The 18203-nt window shown below is 49.5% G+C and overlaps 1 protein-coding gene and 1 long non-coding RNA gene across 11 annotated transcripts in view; both read left to right on the top strand.

The window, feature by feature from the left end:
- The window catches only part of ARHGEF18 (Rho/Rac guanine nucleotide exchange factor 18), a 130472-nt gene that overhangs the window by 41400 nt on the left and 70869 nt on the right, over positions 1-18203 (top strand). The window contains exon 1 of one of the 10 annotated variants that reach the window (XM_033199186.1): positions 4836-6864. The exons of the other annotated variants lie outside the window; for them this stretch is intronic. The gene's annotated coding sequence lies outside the window, so the exon portion shown is untranslated. Of the gene's footprint in view, positions 1-4835; positions 6865-18203 lie in introns of those variants that run through there. 10 annotated transcript variants of the gene reach the window in all.
- Positions 1097-18203, top strand: part of LOC117076117 — a 22769-nt gene continuing 5662 nt past the window's right edge. Inside the window, exon 1 of the long non-coding RNA XR_004434239.1 lies at positions 1097-1692. This is a non-coding gene — a long non-coding RNA (uncharacterized LOC117076117). The remainder of the gene's footprint in view (positions 1693-18203) is intronic.

Below are 18203 nucleotides of genomic sequence, written 5' to 3'. Positions count from 1 at the left end.
TTATTTGTTTTTTTGTTTCTAGACGGAGTCTCGCTCTGTCACCCAGGCTGGAGGGCAGTGGTGCCATCCCGGTTCACTGCAACTTCCTCCTCCCAGGTTCAAGCCATTCTCCTGCCTCAGCCTCCCAAGCAGCTGGGATTGCAGGCATGTGCCACCATACCCGGCTACTTTTTGTATTTTTAGTAGAGACGGGGTTTCACCATGTTGGCTAGGCTGGTCTCAAACTCTTGACCTCAGGTGATCCACCCGCCTCAGCCTCCCAAAGTGCTGGGATTACAGGCGTGAGCCACCGCGCCCGACCTGCCCTTTGATTTTTTAAAAAATATACTTTTAATTTTATATTTATAGGAAAGTACAAAGAAAGTAGAGACAGTCCCCTTAAGCCCTCCTTCCCATCTTCTCCTGATGTTATTTTTAATTTTTTTGAGACAGAGTCTCACTCTGTTGCCAAGGCTGGAGTGCAGTGGGATGATCACAGCTCACTGCAGCCTCAACTTCCTGAGTTTGCGAGATCCTCCCACCTCAGCCTCCCAAGTAGCAGGGACTACAATCTTATACCACCAAATCTGGCTAATTTTTTTTAATGAGACTGGGTCTTGCTTGTTGCCCAGGCTGGAGTGCAGTGGTGTGATCTTGGCTGACTGCAACCTCCACCTCATGGGCTCAAGCAATTCTCTCACCCCAGTCTCCCAAGTAGCTGGGACTGGAGGCACATGCCATCACACCAGGATAATTTATTTTATTTCTATTTTTATTTTTGTAGAAACAGGGTTTTGTCATGTTGCCTGAGCTGGTCTTGAACTCCTGGGTTCAAGCGATCCACTCACCTCAGCCTCCCAAAGTGCTGGGATTACATATGTCAGCCACTGCATCCACCCCACATTATATTTATTTATTTATTTATTTATTTTATTTATTTTTTTGAGACGGAATCTCACTCTGTCATCCAGGCTGGAGTGCAGTGGTGCCATCTCGGCTCACTGCAACCTCCGCCTCCCAGGTTCAATGATTCTCCTGCTTCAGTCTCCCGAGTAGCTGGGATTACAGGCGTGCACCACCACGCCTGGCTGATTTTTGTATGTTTAGTAGAGATGGGGTTTCACCATGTTGGCCAGGCTGGTGGCAAACTCCTGACCTCAAGCGACCTGCCCTCCTTGGCCTCCCAAGGTGCTGGGATGACAGGCATGAGCCACCGCGCCTGCCTTACGTCATCTTTAATCATCCTCTCTCCCTAATGTCTCTGACCTGTGAGGGTATCTCCATCTTACCTTACTGCTTATGACTGTGACAGTCTTGAAAAGTACTAGCCAGGTATCTGGTACATAATCTCCCGATCTGGGTTTGTCTGATGTTTTACTAGAATGAGCCAGGGGTTGTGGTTTTTTAGAACTCTCTTGTCTCATCAAATCAGGAGGTCCATGCTATCCGCAGGACATCCCTGGAGATGTCAACCTTAATCATTGTGAAGGTAACGTCTCCAAAAGTAACTACTTTTCAGTTTCCCTACTCTATTCTTTGGAAGCAAGTCATGACATCCATCCCACGCTCAGCGTGGTGGGAATGAAGTTCTTTCTCCTATAGACATCATCTGATTTTGATTTGCAGGACAACTCTTTGAGTTCAAGAAAGATTTGAGTTTGTGTGAAAGAAATGATATGGGGCTGAGTGCGGAAGCTCATGCCTGTAATCTCAGTGCTTTGGGAGGCTGAGGCAGGAGGATCCCTTGAGCTCAGGAGTCTAGGCAATATAGTGAGACCCTTGTCTCTACAACAAAAATGTTAAAAATTTAGCCAGGTGTGGTGGCACTCGCCTATAATCCTAGCTACTCGGGAGGCTGAGGTGGGAGCATTGCTTGAGCCCAGGTGTTCAAGGCTACAGTGAGCTACGATCTGCCACTGCCCTTTAGCCTGGGCCACAGAGCAAGACCCTGTCCCTAAAAAGAAAAAAGAAATAATGTGGGTAAAGGCCGGGTGTGGTGGCTCACGCCTGTAATCCCAGCATTTTGGGCTACCAAGGCAGGAGGATGACTTGAGGTCAGGAGTTTGAGACCAGCCTGGCCAACATGGTGAGACCCCATCCCCATTAAAAACACAAAACAATTAGTGGGGCATGGTGGCGCACACCTGTAATCACAGCTACTCAGGAGGCTGAGGTGGGAGGATCCCTTGAACCCAAGAGGTGGAGGTTGCAGTGAGCCAAGATTGCGCCACTGCACTGCAGCCTGGGCGACAGACTGAGACTCCGTCTCGAAAGGAAGGAAGAAGGAAGGAAGGAAGGAAGGAAGGAAGGAAGGAAGGAAGGAAGGAAGGAAAGAAAGGAAGAAAGAAAGATGATGTGGGTAGCACTTAGCATGATGGCATGATGTCTGACATACGGGCAATGGTATCTTGTATCATCATCATCCTCCTCTTCATTTTTTTGTTATTGTCATATAAAGCCTTTTAGCCAATAAGAGGTAAAGCTAGCATTTAAATCATAGACCCTTGTCTCTGCAAAGCTGCAAAAATAAATAAAAATAATAATAAATCACAGACCCAGCCAGGTATGGTGGCTCATGCCTGTAATCCTAGCACTTTGGGAGACTGAGGAGGGAAGATCATGAGGTCAAGTGATTGAGACCATCCTGGCCAACATGGTGAAAGCCTGTCTCTACTAAAAATACAAACATTAGCTGGGCATGGTGGTGCCTGCCTGTAGTCCCAGTTACTCGGGAGACTGAGGCAGGAGAATCACTTGAACCTGGGAAACAGAGGTTGCAGTGAGCTGAGATCACACCACTGCACTCCAACCCGCTGACAGACTGAGACTCTGTCTCAAAAAAAAAATAATAATAATAATCACAGACCCTAACCCCTCCCCACCTGTGTCAGGAAGCATGCAGGGGCCAGAACACCCGTGTCTCATTCCCAGCAGACTGAGAAAGGTCCTCCCAAGGTAGGACAAGGTAGGCCAAGGTAGGCCTCCCCACAGGCCTACCTGCTTTTAAAGGTATTCAAAGCCAGACGTGACAGTCTCTCCCATGGAGGAAACAGCCTCACAGTAAGTTAAACAAACAGAACAGAGAATGAGTCACACTCCAGGTAATTAGAGAAGGTGGGCCTCTATGATAAAGTTGGGATGCTTTTCAGAGAACAAACACCACGCCGGACAGTCCTGTTCCTAGCCTTGACCTTTGAGGTTCTTTATGATTCGACCCCACCTATCCCTCCATGCTTCTCTCCCACTACTCAGGCTCCCCAGACTCCACGGCCCAGCCACCCTGAAGTCGCATGGCTGTTCATACACATCACCTGTGCCTTGCTCATCCGGCGCTGTTCCTGGAACTCCCTCTCCCACCTAACTCTTACTCATCCTTTTAAGACAAAGCCCAGGCCCACTTCCTCCAGGAAGTCGGAATTAGGCTGGATAAGTGTCTGAATGTCTCTTAGGTCAGTTGCTGTCAGCCAAGGAAACATCTGGAGGCATTTTTTTCAGGACCGGGGGAGCCACTGGCATCTAGGAGGTAGAGACCAGGGATGCTGCTCAACATCCTCCAGTGCATAGGAGACCACCCCTGCCACTCCACCGAGAATTATCCAGCCCTAATTGTTGAAAGTGCCAAGACTGAGAAAATCCTGCTCTGGGCCTAAGCTCGTTGCATCTCCTTAGCTCTTAGAGCCCCTGGCCCACGATAAAGACTCATAAATGAAGCTGACACCTTCATTACAGGCTCACACCTGTAATCCCAGCATTTTGGGAGGCTGAGGCAGGCAGACCACCTAAGGTCAGGAGTTTAAGACCAGCCTGGCCAACATGGTAAAATCCTCTCTCTACAAAAAATACAAAAATTAGTCAGGTGTGGTGGTGGACACCTGTAATCCCAGCTACTAGGGAGGCTGAGGCAGGAGAATTGCTTGAACCTAGGAGGCAGAGTTTGCAGTGAGCCAAGATCACGCCACTGAACTCCAGCCTGGGCAACAGAGTGAGACTCTGTCATCTCAAAAACAAAATAAAAAAAAACAAGAGACTCATAAATGCAGAATGGTTGGATGGATAAAAGAAAGACGAGAGATGCTTCTCCTTCCTGATTATCTCTGAGAAAGTTGGTTTCTATGTTGAGGGGAGGACTGGGTCCACCTGAAGGTTCCTATAACCAAGATAGCTACAGAACTAAGGTTTATGGCCAGATGCAGTGGCTTACACCTGTAATCCCAACACTTTGGGAGGCCAGGGTGGGAGGATCACTTAAGGCCAGGAGTTCAAGACCAGCCTGGCCAACATGGTGAAACCATGACTCTACTAAAAAAAGTATATATATATACAAAAATTTGCCAGGCTTGGTCGTGCACACCTGTAGTACCAGCTACTTGGGAGGCTGAGGCAGGAGAATCACTTGAACCCAGGAGGTGGAGGCTGCAGTGAGCTGAGATGGTGCCACTGCACAGCAGCCTGGGTGACAGAGGCTCCGTCTCAAGAAAAAAAAAAAGAAGAAAGAAAGGAAGGAAGGAAAAGAGAAAGAGAAAGAAAGAAATAAGGTTCAAAGGCCAGGCATGATGGCTTACGCCTACAGTCCCAGCATCTTAAGAGGCCCAGGCAGGCAGATCACTTGAGCCCAGGAGTTCAAGACCAACCTAGGCAACATGGCGAAACCCCGTCTCTACAAAAAATACAAAAAAAGTAGCCAGGTGTGGTGGTACATGCCTGTGGTCCCAGCTACTCAGGAAGCTGAGGTAGGAGGATGACTTGAGCCCAGGAGATGGAAGCTGCAATGAACTATGATTGTACCACTGCACTTCCAGCCTGAGTGACAGAGTGAGATCCTGTCTCAAAAAAAAAAAAGAAAAGAAGAAAATAAGGTTCATGGCCCTAAGTCCAAAAGTCACAGCTACTCAGAGAAGAAACAGCTGCTCATCCATTGAGCCCTCATAAACTCTCGTGTTAGGGTTTCTGACCTCAGCTGCAGTAGGGTGCCTGATGAATTATGTCTTGCATTTCTGAGCCATCCAATTCCCTGAACATGCTCCCTTCCTCTGGACCATGAAGATTGGACTTAAATTGAAGTCTGGTCCATTTGGGGATGCCACCCCCCAGCTTCTCAACTGAGGACTCTCAACAACATATTGTGCATGTTTTGAAGTGATTTGGTTTGGGGAAATCTTTTTTTCTAAAATAGAGACTGGGTCATGCTAAGTTTCCCAGCCCGGTCTCCTGGACTCAAGTGATACTCCCTCCTCAGACTCCCAAAGTGTTAGGATTACAGGCATGAGCCATCTTGCCTGGCCAGGGGGAGATCTTCTGGACCTGGCTGACCAGCCAACCTTGGTGAGAGCTGCTCTGCTTGACTCCTGGTTACTGTTCAACTGCCTCCCCTGTCAGGGGGACTTGGATTAGACAGGCAACCTCAAGGCTGGGGTGTCTGATGGCAATTGAGAGGCTTCTGGTGCTGGGGGAACCATCTGGCCTGTCCCCATCTGCCAAATAGCACCTGCGTGGAAGTGGATGGGGGAGGGTATGGTACGTGTTTCAGACTCTCAGCGCCTGTTTGAGGGTATCTGACGGCATCTGTATTGGGGTTATCTAGTATGTGTTTGGGGGTATCTGCTGGACCTACGTGGAGTGTCTGATATATTTGGGGGTTACTTGGAAACCTGTTTTGGGTATCTGATGGCACCTGCCTGGATGTCTGTGCTTAGGGGATCTGATGGTATGTATGCTGGGGTGTCTGAAACCCCAATGAAATATGATTCATTTTCCCAGACCAGCCTTTCTGAAGTCGAAGCTGCCTCTTTTCTGTTGTTGTTGTTTTGAGACAGGCTCTCGCTCTGTTGCCCAGCTGGAGTGCAGTGGGATGATCATAGCTCACTGCAGCCTGGACTTCCCAGGCTCAAGTCATCCTCCCACCTCAGCTTCTGGAGGGGTTGGGACCACAAGCAGGTGCCTCCACGCCCTGCTCATTTTAAAAAATGTTTTGTAGAGATGGGGTCTTGCTATGTTGCCCAGACGGGTGGTCCTGAATTCCTGGGCTGAAGTGATCCTCCCGCCACTCCCTGAGGCTGCTTCTTTTTCTCAGGTGACAGACCCTGCCCTCTCCATTTCTTGGACTCTCCCCACTAAGACTCGCTACCACCGGGGTGCCCCGCTTAGGTACCTCCAATCCTAACAAGCCCGTAGGAGCCCACTGACAACCCTTCCAGGCATCCTTTGATTCCTCCAAAACACCCCCAGCTCCACTGTTCTCCCTTCTCCCTTGGGGTCCCCCAACCCCACTGTCCTCCCTCAGGGTCCCCCTAACTGTGTTGTACCCCCTTGAAATCCCCCAACCCGCTGTCCTCCTCAGGACTCCCTCTCCAGCCTCGCTAATCACCCAGGCTTCCGTTAACCCCACAAACCGCCCACCTAACCCTGCTGCCCCTCCGGATCCCCGCAACCCAGCTGTCCCCTCAGAGCCCCCGGCCCTACTGATAGCCAGGCTCGCATTGATCTCCTTCAAAAAGCCCCCCAACACCGCTGACCTGCCCCTCAAAAGTCGCCCTTATCCTCGCCGCGAGCACCCTCCCACTTCGGTGCCCGCGCCCAGCTCAAGGCCGAGCCGACGCCCCCTCCCCGCGGCTCGGGGAGCAGCAGCCCCAGGTACCTGGGAGCGCCCCGCCCTCGAGGTCACGCCTCCTTCCGGGTCACGCCCTCTGCCCCGCCTCCGAGGCGGGGTCGCGCATGCGCCGCTCTCCTTGCGAGGCTTCCCGCTTCCGGCTCCCAGTTGCTGGGGACTGTGGATCCGCGGAGGCCGGGCGGAGGTCGGGCGGAGGCGGCCGAGGCGGCTGCGGCCGAGGCGGCTGCGAGAGTGGCAGAGGAGCTGGCGGAGAGCGGCCTGCGGGCGATCGGGCCGAGGTGAGGGCGGCGGCGGCGGGGCGGTCACGAGGAAAATGGGGCTCAGGAGGGGGCCCGCGCTCTTTTCAGGGGATGGCCTGGGGTGCGGGACCCCCGGGGCTGCCTCGGGCCTCCCGCCGGCTCCTGGGGGACTCCTCCAGGCGGGGAAACGGGTGCTGGGGTGCAGGTTGCTCCTTCAATGCGTGGAGGCTCTAGGCGGCGATTGCAGGTTGCACAGGTGCAGACGATGCCCGCTGGCTCCGTCCGAGCCCCAGCCAGTCCTGGGGTGCTGCAGCTTACCCTCCTCCAGGAGAGGAGAGGAGGGGTCACTCGGGCCCCAGCCTCTGCTCCTCGTTCGGGAGCGCCCGGGGCAGGACCAGGGATGGAATGGAACCCACCACAGTACCCAGCACCGTCTTGTTTCAGGCCTCCCGGGAGAACCCTCACACCCCGGAGCAGACAGCCCTCCCTGGCAGGGAGCGTTTGGGTGTAAAACCAGGAGAACTATCTTGCCTTGGGTTTTAGTTTCTTGTGTAAGAACTCAGCTGGTGCTTTCATTGCGGACGGGAGCGAGAAGCTTTCCCCTGGTCCTTGTATGTTTCCTTTTGTTTTACGTTTTAAAATTTCAACTTTTATTTTAGATTGAGGGGATACATGTCCGGGTTTGTTACCTGGATATATTGCGTGATGCTGAGGTTTGGGGTGCGACTGAACTCGTCACCCAGGTACTGAGCATAGTACCCAATAGTTAGTGTTTCAGCCCTTGCCCTCCTCCTTCCCTCCCCGCTCGTAGAGCCTAGTTTGTGTTGCCTTCTCTGTGTCCATGAGTACGCGAGGTTTAGCTCCACTTACAAGTGGGGAAGTGCGGTATTTGGTTTTCTGTTCCTGCATTAATTCGGCTAGTGCTTGAGTGTTTTGCTGTAGCTATCTGCCCCTTATCTCTTGCTCTGTTGAGATTAAAGCCTGGACCACAGGGTTAAAAAACATTCTTAAAGTTTTACCACGGAAGGGAAGCGGCCAACACAGCGTTTCCCCCTTTGCCTTGTTTTCGTGGAGATGAAACTCCAGCCAGTAGCTTTGAAGGGCCCCATTCTCTTCCCAATGACCAGAGAGAGAGTTCAGGACAATGTAGACAGCCCAGTGGCCAAGGGATGAGTTTTGCAGGTGTCTGGGTGAATGATTAATTCTCCAGCTGTAAGAAGTGTCAGGAGCGGCCTGGTGCGGTGGCTTAAGCCTATAATCCCAGCACTTTGGGAGGCCAAGGCGGGTGGATCACGAGGTCAAGAGATCGAGACCATCCTGGCGAACATGGTGAAACCCCGTCTCTACTAAAATACAAAGATTAGCCCAGCATGGTGGCGGGCGCCTGTAGTCCCAGCTACTCTGGAGGCTGAGGCAGGGGAATCACTTGAACTTGGAAGGCAGAGGTTGCAGTGAGTCGCGATCCGGGCACTGCACTCCAGCCTGGCCACAGAGCAAGACTCCGTCTACAAAAAAAAAAAAAAGAAGTGTCAGGAGCACAGGCTTGAGGTCAGATCCGAGCTGGGTTCTGGTCCCAGTTCTACCACCTGTTAGCCGTGTAACTTCACTAAGTTTCCGTCTTCCCGTCTTTAAAATGGGAATAAGGGTTGGTTGGGGTTTCTATGCGATCATCTGTAAGGTGCATCACAGAAGTGTCTGGCATATGGCAAACTTCCCATCAGTGTTCTACGCCGTTTGCCTACGTGAATGCTGCCAGGCTTGGATGTTTGGGTTAACATTCCCAATATAAAGAGTTTGGAAAATTTGAGCATCTTGGATGTTGTTTGGACCGGGTCAGGGTTTACACTTTGTCAGTAGTTTGCTATTTTCTGTAGGTCAACAAGCCTTTCTGAGAAAAAAAAAAAAAAGAAGATGTGTTTGTTCTAGAGCAAAAAAGAGCAAACAGCTGGAAGGCATAATACATTTCATTTTTGTAAACGTTACTTTGTTTTGGTTTTGTACAGCTTATTTCACTTTTGTTTTCTTCTGAAATTAGTATGTGATTTTACTTTAAAAAAATTTTTTTTTTTCTTTTTAGAGACAGGGTCTCACTCTGTTGCCCAGACTGGAGTGCAACAGCACAGTCATAGCTCACTACAGCCTCGAACTCCTGGGCTCAAATAATCCTCCTGCCACAAACTCCCAAGTAGCTGGGACTACAGGCACGCGCCTCCGTGTCTGGCTAGTTTTTAAAAATTTTTTGAGCCAGGCGCAGTGGCTCACGTCTGTAATCCCAGCACTTTGGGAGGCCGAGACAGGTGGATCACGAGGTCAGGAGATCGAGACCATCCTGGCTAACATGGTGAAACCCCGTCTCTACTAAATATACAAAAAATTAGCTAGGCATGGTGATGTGCGCCCGCAGTCCCAGCTACTTGGTAGGCTGAGGCAGGAGAATGGCGTGAATCCAGGAGGTGGAGGTTGCAGTGAGCCGAGATCACGCCACTGCACTCCAGTCTGGGCGACAGAATGAGACTCTGTCTCAAAAAAAAAAAAATTTTTTTTTTTGGTGGAGTCTTGCTATGTTGCCCCGCTGGTCTTGAAGTCCTGGACTCAGGTGATCCTCCCACCTCAGCCTCCCAAAGTGCCAGGATTACAGGCATGAGCTGCCAGAGCCTGTGGTTTTTGTTTTTTTAATTGACAGATAACAGTGTATGTATTTATCATGTACAACATGACGTATTCTTGAAAAATGCAAGAGGAGCAGATGTTAAGTACTCTCACCACAAAAATGAGAGCTATGCGAAGTGCTGTGTTTGTTGCTAAGCTAGATTTAACCATGCCATGGTGTATATATACTTCAAATGTGTTTCGTTTTTCCTTTTTCTTTTTTTGTTGAGACGCTCTCGCTCTAGCGCCCAGGCTGGAGTGCAGTGGTGTGATCTTGGCTCAACTGCAACCTTCGCCTCCCAGGTTCGAGCAATTCTCCTGCCTCAGCCTCCCAAGTAGCCGGGATTACAGGCATGCGCCACCACACCCAGCTAATTTTTTGTATTTTTAGTAGAGGCAGGGTTTCACCATGTTGGCCAGGCTGATGTTGAACTCCTGACCTCTGGTGATCTTCCCTCCTTGGCCTCCAAGAGTGGTGGGATTACAGGCATGAGTCACCACGCCCGGTCATATTTCATTTTTAAGTGGCACACCTTAAAGAAGCAGAAAAGAGACTGGGCACCATGGCTCACACCTGTAATCCCAACACCTTGGGAGGTCGAGGTGGGCAGAGAGGCCAGGAGTTCAAGACCAGCCTGGCCAACAGGGTGAAACCCCATCTCTACTAAAAAATACAAAAATTAGCTGGGCATAGTGGCATGCGCCTGTAATCCCAGCTACTTGGGAGGCTGAGGCAGGAGAATCGTTTGAACCTGGGAGGCAGAGGTTGCAGTGAGCCAAGATCGCACCACTGCACTCCAGCCTGGGCAACAGAGCTAGACTCCGTCTCAAGATAAAAAAAAATTAAAAAAAGAAAGAAAGAAAGGAAAGAGATTGTTTGGTTCTTTCTCTCTTTCTTGCTTAAATGGACTTGAGAATGTCCCCACTTTGAAAGGGGAAGTGGCACGTGCATTGTTTCTGGCGTAGCTGTGGTATAATTTTCATCCTTGTCACACAGTAGCAATTACAGCTTCAAGGCCATTACCGTTGGTGGGTCAGGGCGGTGGTGACTGGCTGTGCCTCCCTGGGTGTTTACCTAGCACATGTTTAACATAGTTCCGATCCTGTGTCAAGATCTCCCTTATTCTCAGTCGTCCTGGGTCACGTTCCCATGTCTTCAAACTCTATGACTTACAAAACATTTTTGCTGCCAGCTCTCTGAAAATCATTTAAAAGCTCAGAGACCTTATGTGACGTCCAGCCAATCACTGTTTCTTTGTTATTTGTTAGGTAAACTTTACTTTCCCCTGAGGTGGTCAAGAGCTACCGTGTTTTGAAAACCCTCTCTGTAGGTGCAGAACAGCACCAGTGGAAGCGCCGCGGCTGCCTGGAGGAATTTTTTTGGAGGAGGATTGTGGCTGACTGGGGGAGGGAGGGAAACTGGGTAAACTAATGTCCTCCGAGGGCGTTCAGTGACAGCAGTTGTTCTCATTTTTATGATGCAGATTAAGTTGTGAGCTAAATTAAGTTTGCTTGCTTCTCTGCTTTGTCGGAGACAGATCCATAGTTTCAACTGAGTATAGAGTTCTAGTCAGGTTATGTCCAATGTGTTCAAGCAGTAGGTACACTAATGTTTTTGTTTTTCCTTTTTTTTTTTTTTTTTTTTTTTTTTTTTGAGGCGGAGTCTCGCTCTGTCGCCCAGGCTGGAGTGCAGTGGCGCAATCTCGGCTCACTGCAAGCTCCGCCTCCCGGGTTCACGCCATTCTCCTGCCTCAGCCTCCCAAGTAGCTGGGACTACAGGCGCCTGCCACCTTGCCCGGCTAGTTTTTTGTATTTTTAGTAGAGACGGGGTTTCACCATGTTAGCCAGGATGGTCTCGATCTCCTGACCTCGTGATCCGCCCGTCTCGGCCTCCCAAAGTGCTGGGATTACAGGCTTGAGCCACCGCGCCCGGCCTCCTTTTTTTTTTTTGAGACAGTTTTGCTGTTACTACTCGGGCTGGAGAGCAGTGGTGCGGTCACAGCTCACTACAGCCTTGACCTCCGAGGCTCAAGCAGTCCTCCCACTTCAGTCTCCCAAGGAGCTAGGACTATAGGTGCACACCACCACGCCCAGCTGATTTTTGTATTTTTGTGTGTGTGTTAGAGACAGGGTTGTCCAGGCTGGTCTCAAGCTCCTGGGCTCAAGCGATCCTCCTACCTTCCTCTCCAAAGTGTTAGAGATGAGTCACTGTGCATGGCTTCATACACTGATTTATGGTCATATATTGAAAAAGTATATATTCTAAAGGTTTCACTAACTGTACACATTTAATACACTGTAGATGGTTACATTTTTAATTCATGTCACTTTTTTAATACAGCAACTTTGTTGAAATATAATTAGCACAGCATAAAATTCACCTTTTAAAAGTGTACCATTTGGTGTGTTTTAGTATATTCACAGAGTTAAGCAACAGTCATCAGTATTTAATTCCAGGACATCTTATTGTTTAAAAAAAAACAAAAAACAGATAGGGTCTTGCTGTGTTGTCCAGGCTAAATTCAAACTCCTGGGTTCAAGCGATCCTCCTGCCTCAGCCTCCTGAGTAGCTGGGACTACAAGCGTCGGCCACCATACCTGGCTCAGCTTGTCATTCTTGTGGGTGGGTTTCAGGAGGAGAGAAAGTGAAAAGAGGGAGTTGGTCTGGAGAAAGTCTCAGCTCAAAAATGAAAACAAAAATTGGCCGGGCACGGCAGCTCACACCTGTAATCCCAATACTTTGGAACGCTGAGGCAGGAGGACTACTTGAGGCCAGGAGTTCAAGACCAGCCTGGGTAGCATGGCAAGAATCCTAGCTCTACAAAAAATTGAAAAATTGGCCAGATGGGATGGCTCACACCTGTGACCCCAGCTACTTGGGAGGCTGAGATGAGAGGATTGCTTGAGCCTGGGAGGTCGAGGCTACAGAGAGCTGTGATCACACCATTGCACTCCAGCCTTGGTAACAGAGCAAGATTTTATCTCTACATAAATAAATAAATAAATAAATATTTATAAATGAGAAGAGGGAGTCCTGAGCAGGTGCTTTCTCACTGCAGTGTGGGATGGAAGGAGGGGAGGACCGTGTCAAATTACTTGGTAGGAATCTAGCGTCATCTTGCATACAGGGACATCCCAGTTACGCTCTGTGTATAGATACCTCTAATTTGCTGAGGTTTCATTTGAAGAGTGAAATTGAATTTAGAAACAGTAGTAAGTTGGGAAGTTATCCACAGTAGGGGTTACCGGACTCAGTAGTTCCCTTACAAGGGTGAAATGGATAGTGACGGACCAGATAGAATGTAGAGCAAAGGATTTCAGCATCCTTGGGCGCTGGAGGCAGCAAGGGGTCAGCTCTGTGGCGCTGACAGTGCCAGGGTGTGGTGGCCAATGGTGGGTCCGTGTGACCCTTTGTGATGTCCACTGGGGGGCTCCTAACCAATGAGGTTTTGTTTGTTTTGGTTTTGAGTCAGGGTCTTGCTCTGTCACCCAGGCTGGAGTGCAGTGTCACGATCATAGCCCACCGCAGCCTCAACCTCCTGGGTTCAAGTGATCCTCCCACCTCAGCCTCCCAAATAGCTGGAACCACAGGCGCACACCATCACGCCTGACTAATTTTTTTTTTTTTTTTTTTTTTGAGACAGAGTCTCGCTCTGTCGCCCAGGCTGGAGTGCAGTGGCCGGATCTCAGCTCACTGCAAGCTCCGCCTCCCGGGTTTACGCCATTCTCCTGCCTTAGCCTCCCGAGTAGCTGGGACTACAGGCACCAGTCACCTCGCCCGGCTAGCTTTTTGTATTTTTTAGTAGAGATGGGGTTTCACTGTGTTAGCCAGGATGGTCTCGAACTCCTGACCTCGTGATCCGCCCGTCTTGGCCTCCCAAAGTGCTGGGATTACAGGCTTGAGCCACCGCGCCCGGCCACGCCTGACTAATTTTTTTATATTTTGGAGAGAGGGGTCTTACCATGTTGCCCAGGCTGGTCTTGAACTCCTGCACTCAAGCAATCTGCCCGCCTTGGCTTCCCGAAGTGCTGGGATTATAGGCATGAGCTGTTGTGTCCGTCCCTAAGAGGGACGGGAAGATGGAAAAATTGGGACCCTCCTGCGGGGCTGGTGGGAATATAGGTTGGTGTAGCTGCCTTGGGACACAGGCAGTTCCTCAAAAGCTTGAACCTTGAATTAACATAGGACCCAGCAGTTCTGTTCCTCTGTAGATTCCTAAGACGAATGAAAACATAGGTTATACAAAAACGTGCAGAGGAATGTTCACAGTAGCATTATTCCAAATAGCCGGAAAGCAGAGGCAACCTAAATGTCCATCCGCTGAGGAATGGATGCATAAAATGTGGTCCCACCATACTGTGGAATATTACCTGGCCATGAAAAAGAAGTTCCTGATACACAGACGAACCTGGAAAAAACTTGCTCAGTGAAAGAAGCCAGTCCCCAGAGGCCACCTGCTAGATGATTCCATTTATATGAAATGTATACAACAGGCAAATCCACAAGGACAGAAAGTGGATTCGTGGTTGCCACGGGCTAGGGGTAGTGGAGTGGGGAGTGGTGGCCAAGGTAATGGGGTTTCTTTTTAAGGGGATGGAGGCATTCTAAAATTGATTGTAGGCTAGGCACAGTGGCTCATGCCTGTAATCCCAGCATTTTGGGAGGCCAAGATGGGCAGATCATGAGTGCAGGAGTTCGAGACCAGCCTGGCCAACATGGTGAAACCCGATCTCTACTAAAAATACAAAAATTGGCCAGGCGTGGTGGCACGTGCCTGTAGACCCAGCTACTCAGGAGGCTGAGGCATAAGAATTGCCTGAACCCCAGAGACGGAGGTTGCAGTGAGCCGAGATCCTGCCACTGCACTTTAGCCTGGGCGACAGAGCAAGACTCTGTCTCAAAAAATAAATAAATAAATACAATAAATAAATAAAATAGATTGTGATGATTGATGCACAACTCTGTGAATATACTAAGAACCATTGAATTGGACGCTTTCAAAGGGTGTATCGTGTGGTACAAGAGTTCTATCTCAATAAAGCAGTTACAAAGAGAGGAAGAGATGGGATAAGAACTGGAAGCACAGCGGCAATGGGACAGAATTTTAAGGAACGGTTTGAGACTGAGTAGCAGGAAGACTAGGGGGTAAAGCTAAGAGAACCCTAAAGGAAAGGGGACCAGCTTGCCCTGTAAGTGGTATGAGGCTAGGTTAATAGATTGCCTAATGCTCAGGAGAATGAATGTCAGTATGCCCACGTGCTGGTCCCTGCCATGTAGGACCACATAGGAGAAGGTTACAAAGTGTGTCTGTGCCATCCAATGTGATGAGGTGAGAGCCTCACAGCAGGTATAGCCCAGGCATGACCCAGAAAACCCTCTTGACCAGCTGCTGCTGGCCAAGATAATTATATTATTGCAATTTATATTATCGCAAATTTAAAATTGGGATAATGTAATTCACATACCATACAATTCACCCTTTTACAGTGTACAATTCAATGTGTTTGTTTTGTTTTTTTTGAGACAGAGTCTCACTCTGTCACCCAGGCTGGAGTGCGGTGGCACAATTTTGGCTCACTGCAACCTCCACCTCCCAGGTTCAAGCGATTCTCCTGCCTCAGCCTCCCAAGTAGCTGGGACTACAGGTGCAGGCCACCATGCCCGACTAGCTTTTGTATTTTTAGTAGAGATGGGGTTTCACCATGTTGGTGAGGCTGGTCTCGAACTCCTGACCTCAAGTGATCCGCCCGCCTCGGCCTCCCAAAGTGGTGGTATTATAGGCGTGAGCCCACCACACCCGGCCAAATCAGTGATTTTTACTATGTTCACAGAGTCGTGCAGCTGTCACTACTATAATTTCAGAACGTTGTCCTCACCCACAAGAAAAGCCCACACCCTTAGCTTTCACTGCCCGTTCCCCTATCCTCCCAGCCCCCTGCAGCCACAACTCTACTTTCTTTCTCTAGATCTGTGTATTCTAGATTTTTCATATCAGTGGAATCTTACAGTATATTTGACGTATTAATGTGGCTTCTTTTACTTAGCATAACGATTGTAAGATTCATTTACGTTGTTGCCTAAACTTAGCTTTTTCTTCCTTTTCTTTTTTTTGTTTTTTTAGACAGTCTTGCTCTGTTACCCAGGCTAGGAGTAATCATAGCTCACTGAAGCCTTGACCTCCTGGGTGCGAGCGATCCTCCCATCTCGTCCTCCTAAGTAGCTGGCACTACAAGTGTGCGCCACCATGCCTGGCTAATTTTTTATTTTTTGTAGAGATGAAGCCTCGCCATGTTGCCCAGGCTGGTCTTGAACTCCTGGGCTCAAGAGATCCTCCTGCTGGGCGCAGTGACTCACACCTGTAATCCCAGCACTTTGGGAGGCCAAGGCAGGCGGATCACCTGAGGTTGGGAGTTCAAGACCTGCCTGGCCAACATGGCAAAACCTCATCTCTACTAAAAATACAAAAATTAGCCAGGTGTGGTGGCTAGTGCCTGTAATCCCAGCTACTGACGAGGCTGAGGGAGGAGAATCGCTTGAACCAGGGAGGCGGTGGAGGTTGCAGTCAGCTGAGATTGAGCCAGTGCACTTCAGCCTGGGCAACAGAACGAGACTCCCTCTCAAAAAAAAAAAAAAAAGAGAGAGAGAGTGATCCTCCTGCCTCAGCCTCACAGAGTGCTGGGATTACAGGTGTGAGCCACTGCACCTGGCCTAGTTATTTGTGATCTGTAAGAAGAACTTTGAAGGAATAGTGAGGAGCACCTTGCCAGAGGCAGGTACGGGCTGCCCTGGGGCCATTTCACTCAGTTGACCTGACCTTGTATGGTCATTGTTGATCCCTTCCCTGTCCTGGCTCCAGGGAGCCAGTTAGATGCTTGAGGGGCTTCTTGGGCTGGGTTCTCTGTTGTCCTGTAAATACCAATTGATCTGGACAACGGTTGTCAAGTCACAAAAAGCAGAAAGAAACACAGTTGGGTAGAAACCCAAAGCAAACCCACTCTGAGAGGCTGAGGCAGAAAGATCTCTCTCTCTCTTTTTTCTTTTTTTTTGAGATGGAGTCTCGCTCTGCCACCCAGGCTGGAGTGCAGTGGCACGATCTTGGCTCACTGCAACCTTCACCTCCTGGGTTCAAGCGATCCTCCTGCCTCAGCCTCCCCAGTAACTGGGATTACAGGCGCCCACCACCACACCCGGCTAATTTTGGTATTTTTAGTAGAGACGCCGTTTTGCCATGTCTTTACTAAAAGGCCTTTTAGATAGATCGTGGAGCTAATCTGACCTGAACATCCCAGTCCTGGAGTATGTTAGCATGAGGGTAGCTTCCTGTTGGTCTGGAAGGTTCGCCCGATGGTTGGGCCTGAAGACAGGGGCCTCTGGCAGTCTCTTGTAGCTCCTTCAGATGGGTGCATTTTGTTTTGACCAAAAACAGAACATTCTATACCGTGACGCAGTGGGTACACATACAATAATAGGTTGCAAAGTATTACCAAACCGTACTAATATTTATTGTGTGCGACAGACTCGGGTGCTTTATTTTTATTTTTATATTTTTTTGAGAAATGGAGTCTCACTCTTTCACCCAAGCTGGAATGTAATGGCGTGATCTTGGCTCACTGCAACCTCTGTCTACTCAGTTCAAGTGATCCTCCTGCCTCAGCCTCCCCAGTAACTGGGATTATAGCTGTCCGCCACTATGCCCAGCTAATTTTTTGTATTTTTAGTAGAGACGAGGTTTCACCATGTCGGTCAGGCTGGTCTCGAACTCCTGACCTCAGGCAATCCGCCCGCCTTGGCCTCCCAAAGTGCTGGGATTACAGGCGTGAGCCACTGTGCCCGGCGACCTCTTCCAACTTCTAAAAGTGGCCCCAGGGATTCCTTGGCTTGTGGCCACGTCATTCCCCACCCTCTGTGGTCACGTGGCCTTCACTTGTGTGTGTGTTTCCCGTCTGTATCTGTGTCTAAATCCCCCTCTCCTTTCTCTACACAGACACCAGTCATAGGCTCTAGGGCCCACCCTAAATCAAAATTTCATCCCGAGATCCTTAACTAATGACCTCTGCCCAGGCTCTTTCTCCAAAGAAGTCCACCTTCCAGGGTTCTCGGTGGACATGAATTTTGGTGGGACACTGTTCAGCCCACTTCAGGAACCTCCTATTTCTAGTGATTTGTAAACAACAAATTTGTTTTGTTTTAGTTTTTGAAACAGGGTCTTGCTCTGTTGCCCAGGTTAGAGTACAGTGGTGCGATCATAGCTCACTGCAACCTCTACCTGCCAGCCTCAAGCAGTCGTCCTGCCTCAGCCTCCTGAGGAGCTGGGACCACAGGCATGCACCACCACGCCTGGCTAATTGTGGGTTTTTTTAATGTTATTTTGTAGAGATGGGGTTTCGCCATATTGCCCAGGCTGGTCTTAAACTCTTGGGCTTAAGGGATCCTCCTACCTCAGCCTCCCAAAACACTGGGATTCCAGGTGTGAGCCACCATTCCCAGCCTAGAACAAGTTTACAAGTCATTGGTGCTCATTTCTTAGGTTCTTTACAACACAGTGATTTTCCAGTATTTTGAAGATGAAGTAAATGTAGAAAGGCTCACTCTTTAGAACCAGTTAATTGCAGAGAGGAAAGAGGAGGTCTTCAGGAGAACTCCAGATTCTTCGGTGTTGTTGTCGTTATTGAGACGGAGTCTTGCTCTGTCGCCCAGGCTGGAGCGCAGTAGCGCTTTCTCAGCTCAC

This window comes from Trachypithecus francoisi, unplaced genomic scaffold (assembly GCF_009764315.1).
Source record: "Trachypithecus francoisi isolate TF-2019V2 unplaced genomic scaffold, Tfra_2.0 Lachesis_group5, whole genome shotgun sequence".
Classification (NCBI taxonomy): domain Eukaryota; kingdom Metazoa; phylum Chordata; class Mammalia; order Primates; family Cercopithecidae; genus Trachypithecus; species Trachypithecus francoisi.
This window is presented reverse-complemented; position numbering and strand designations above follow the sequence as displayed.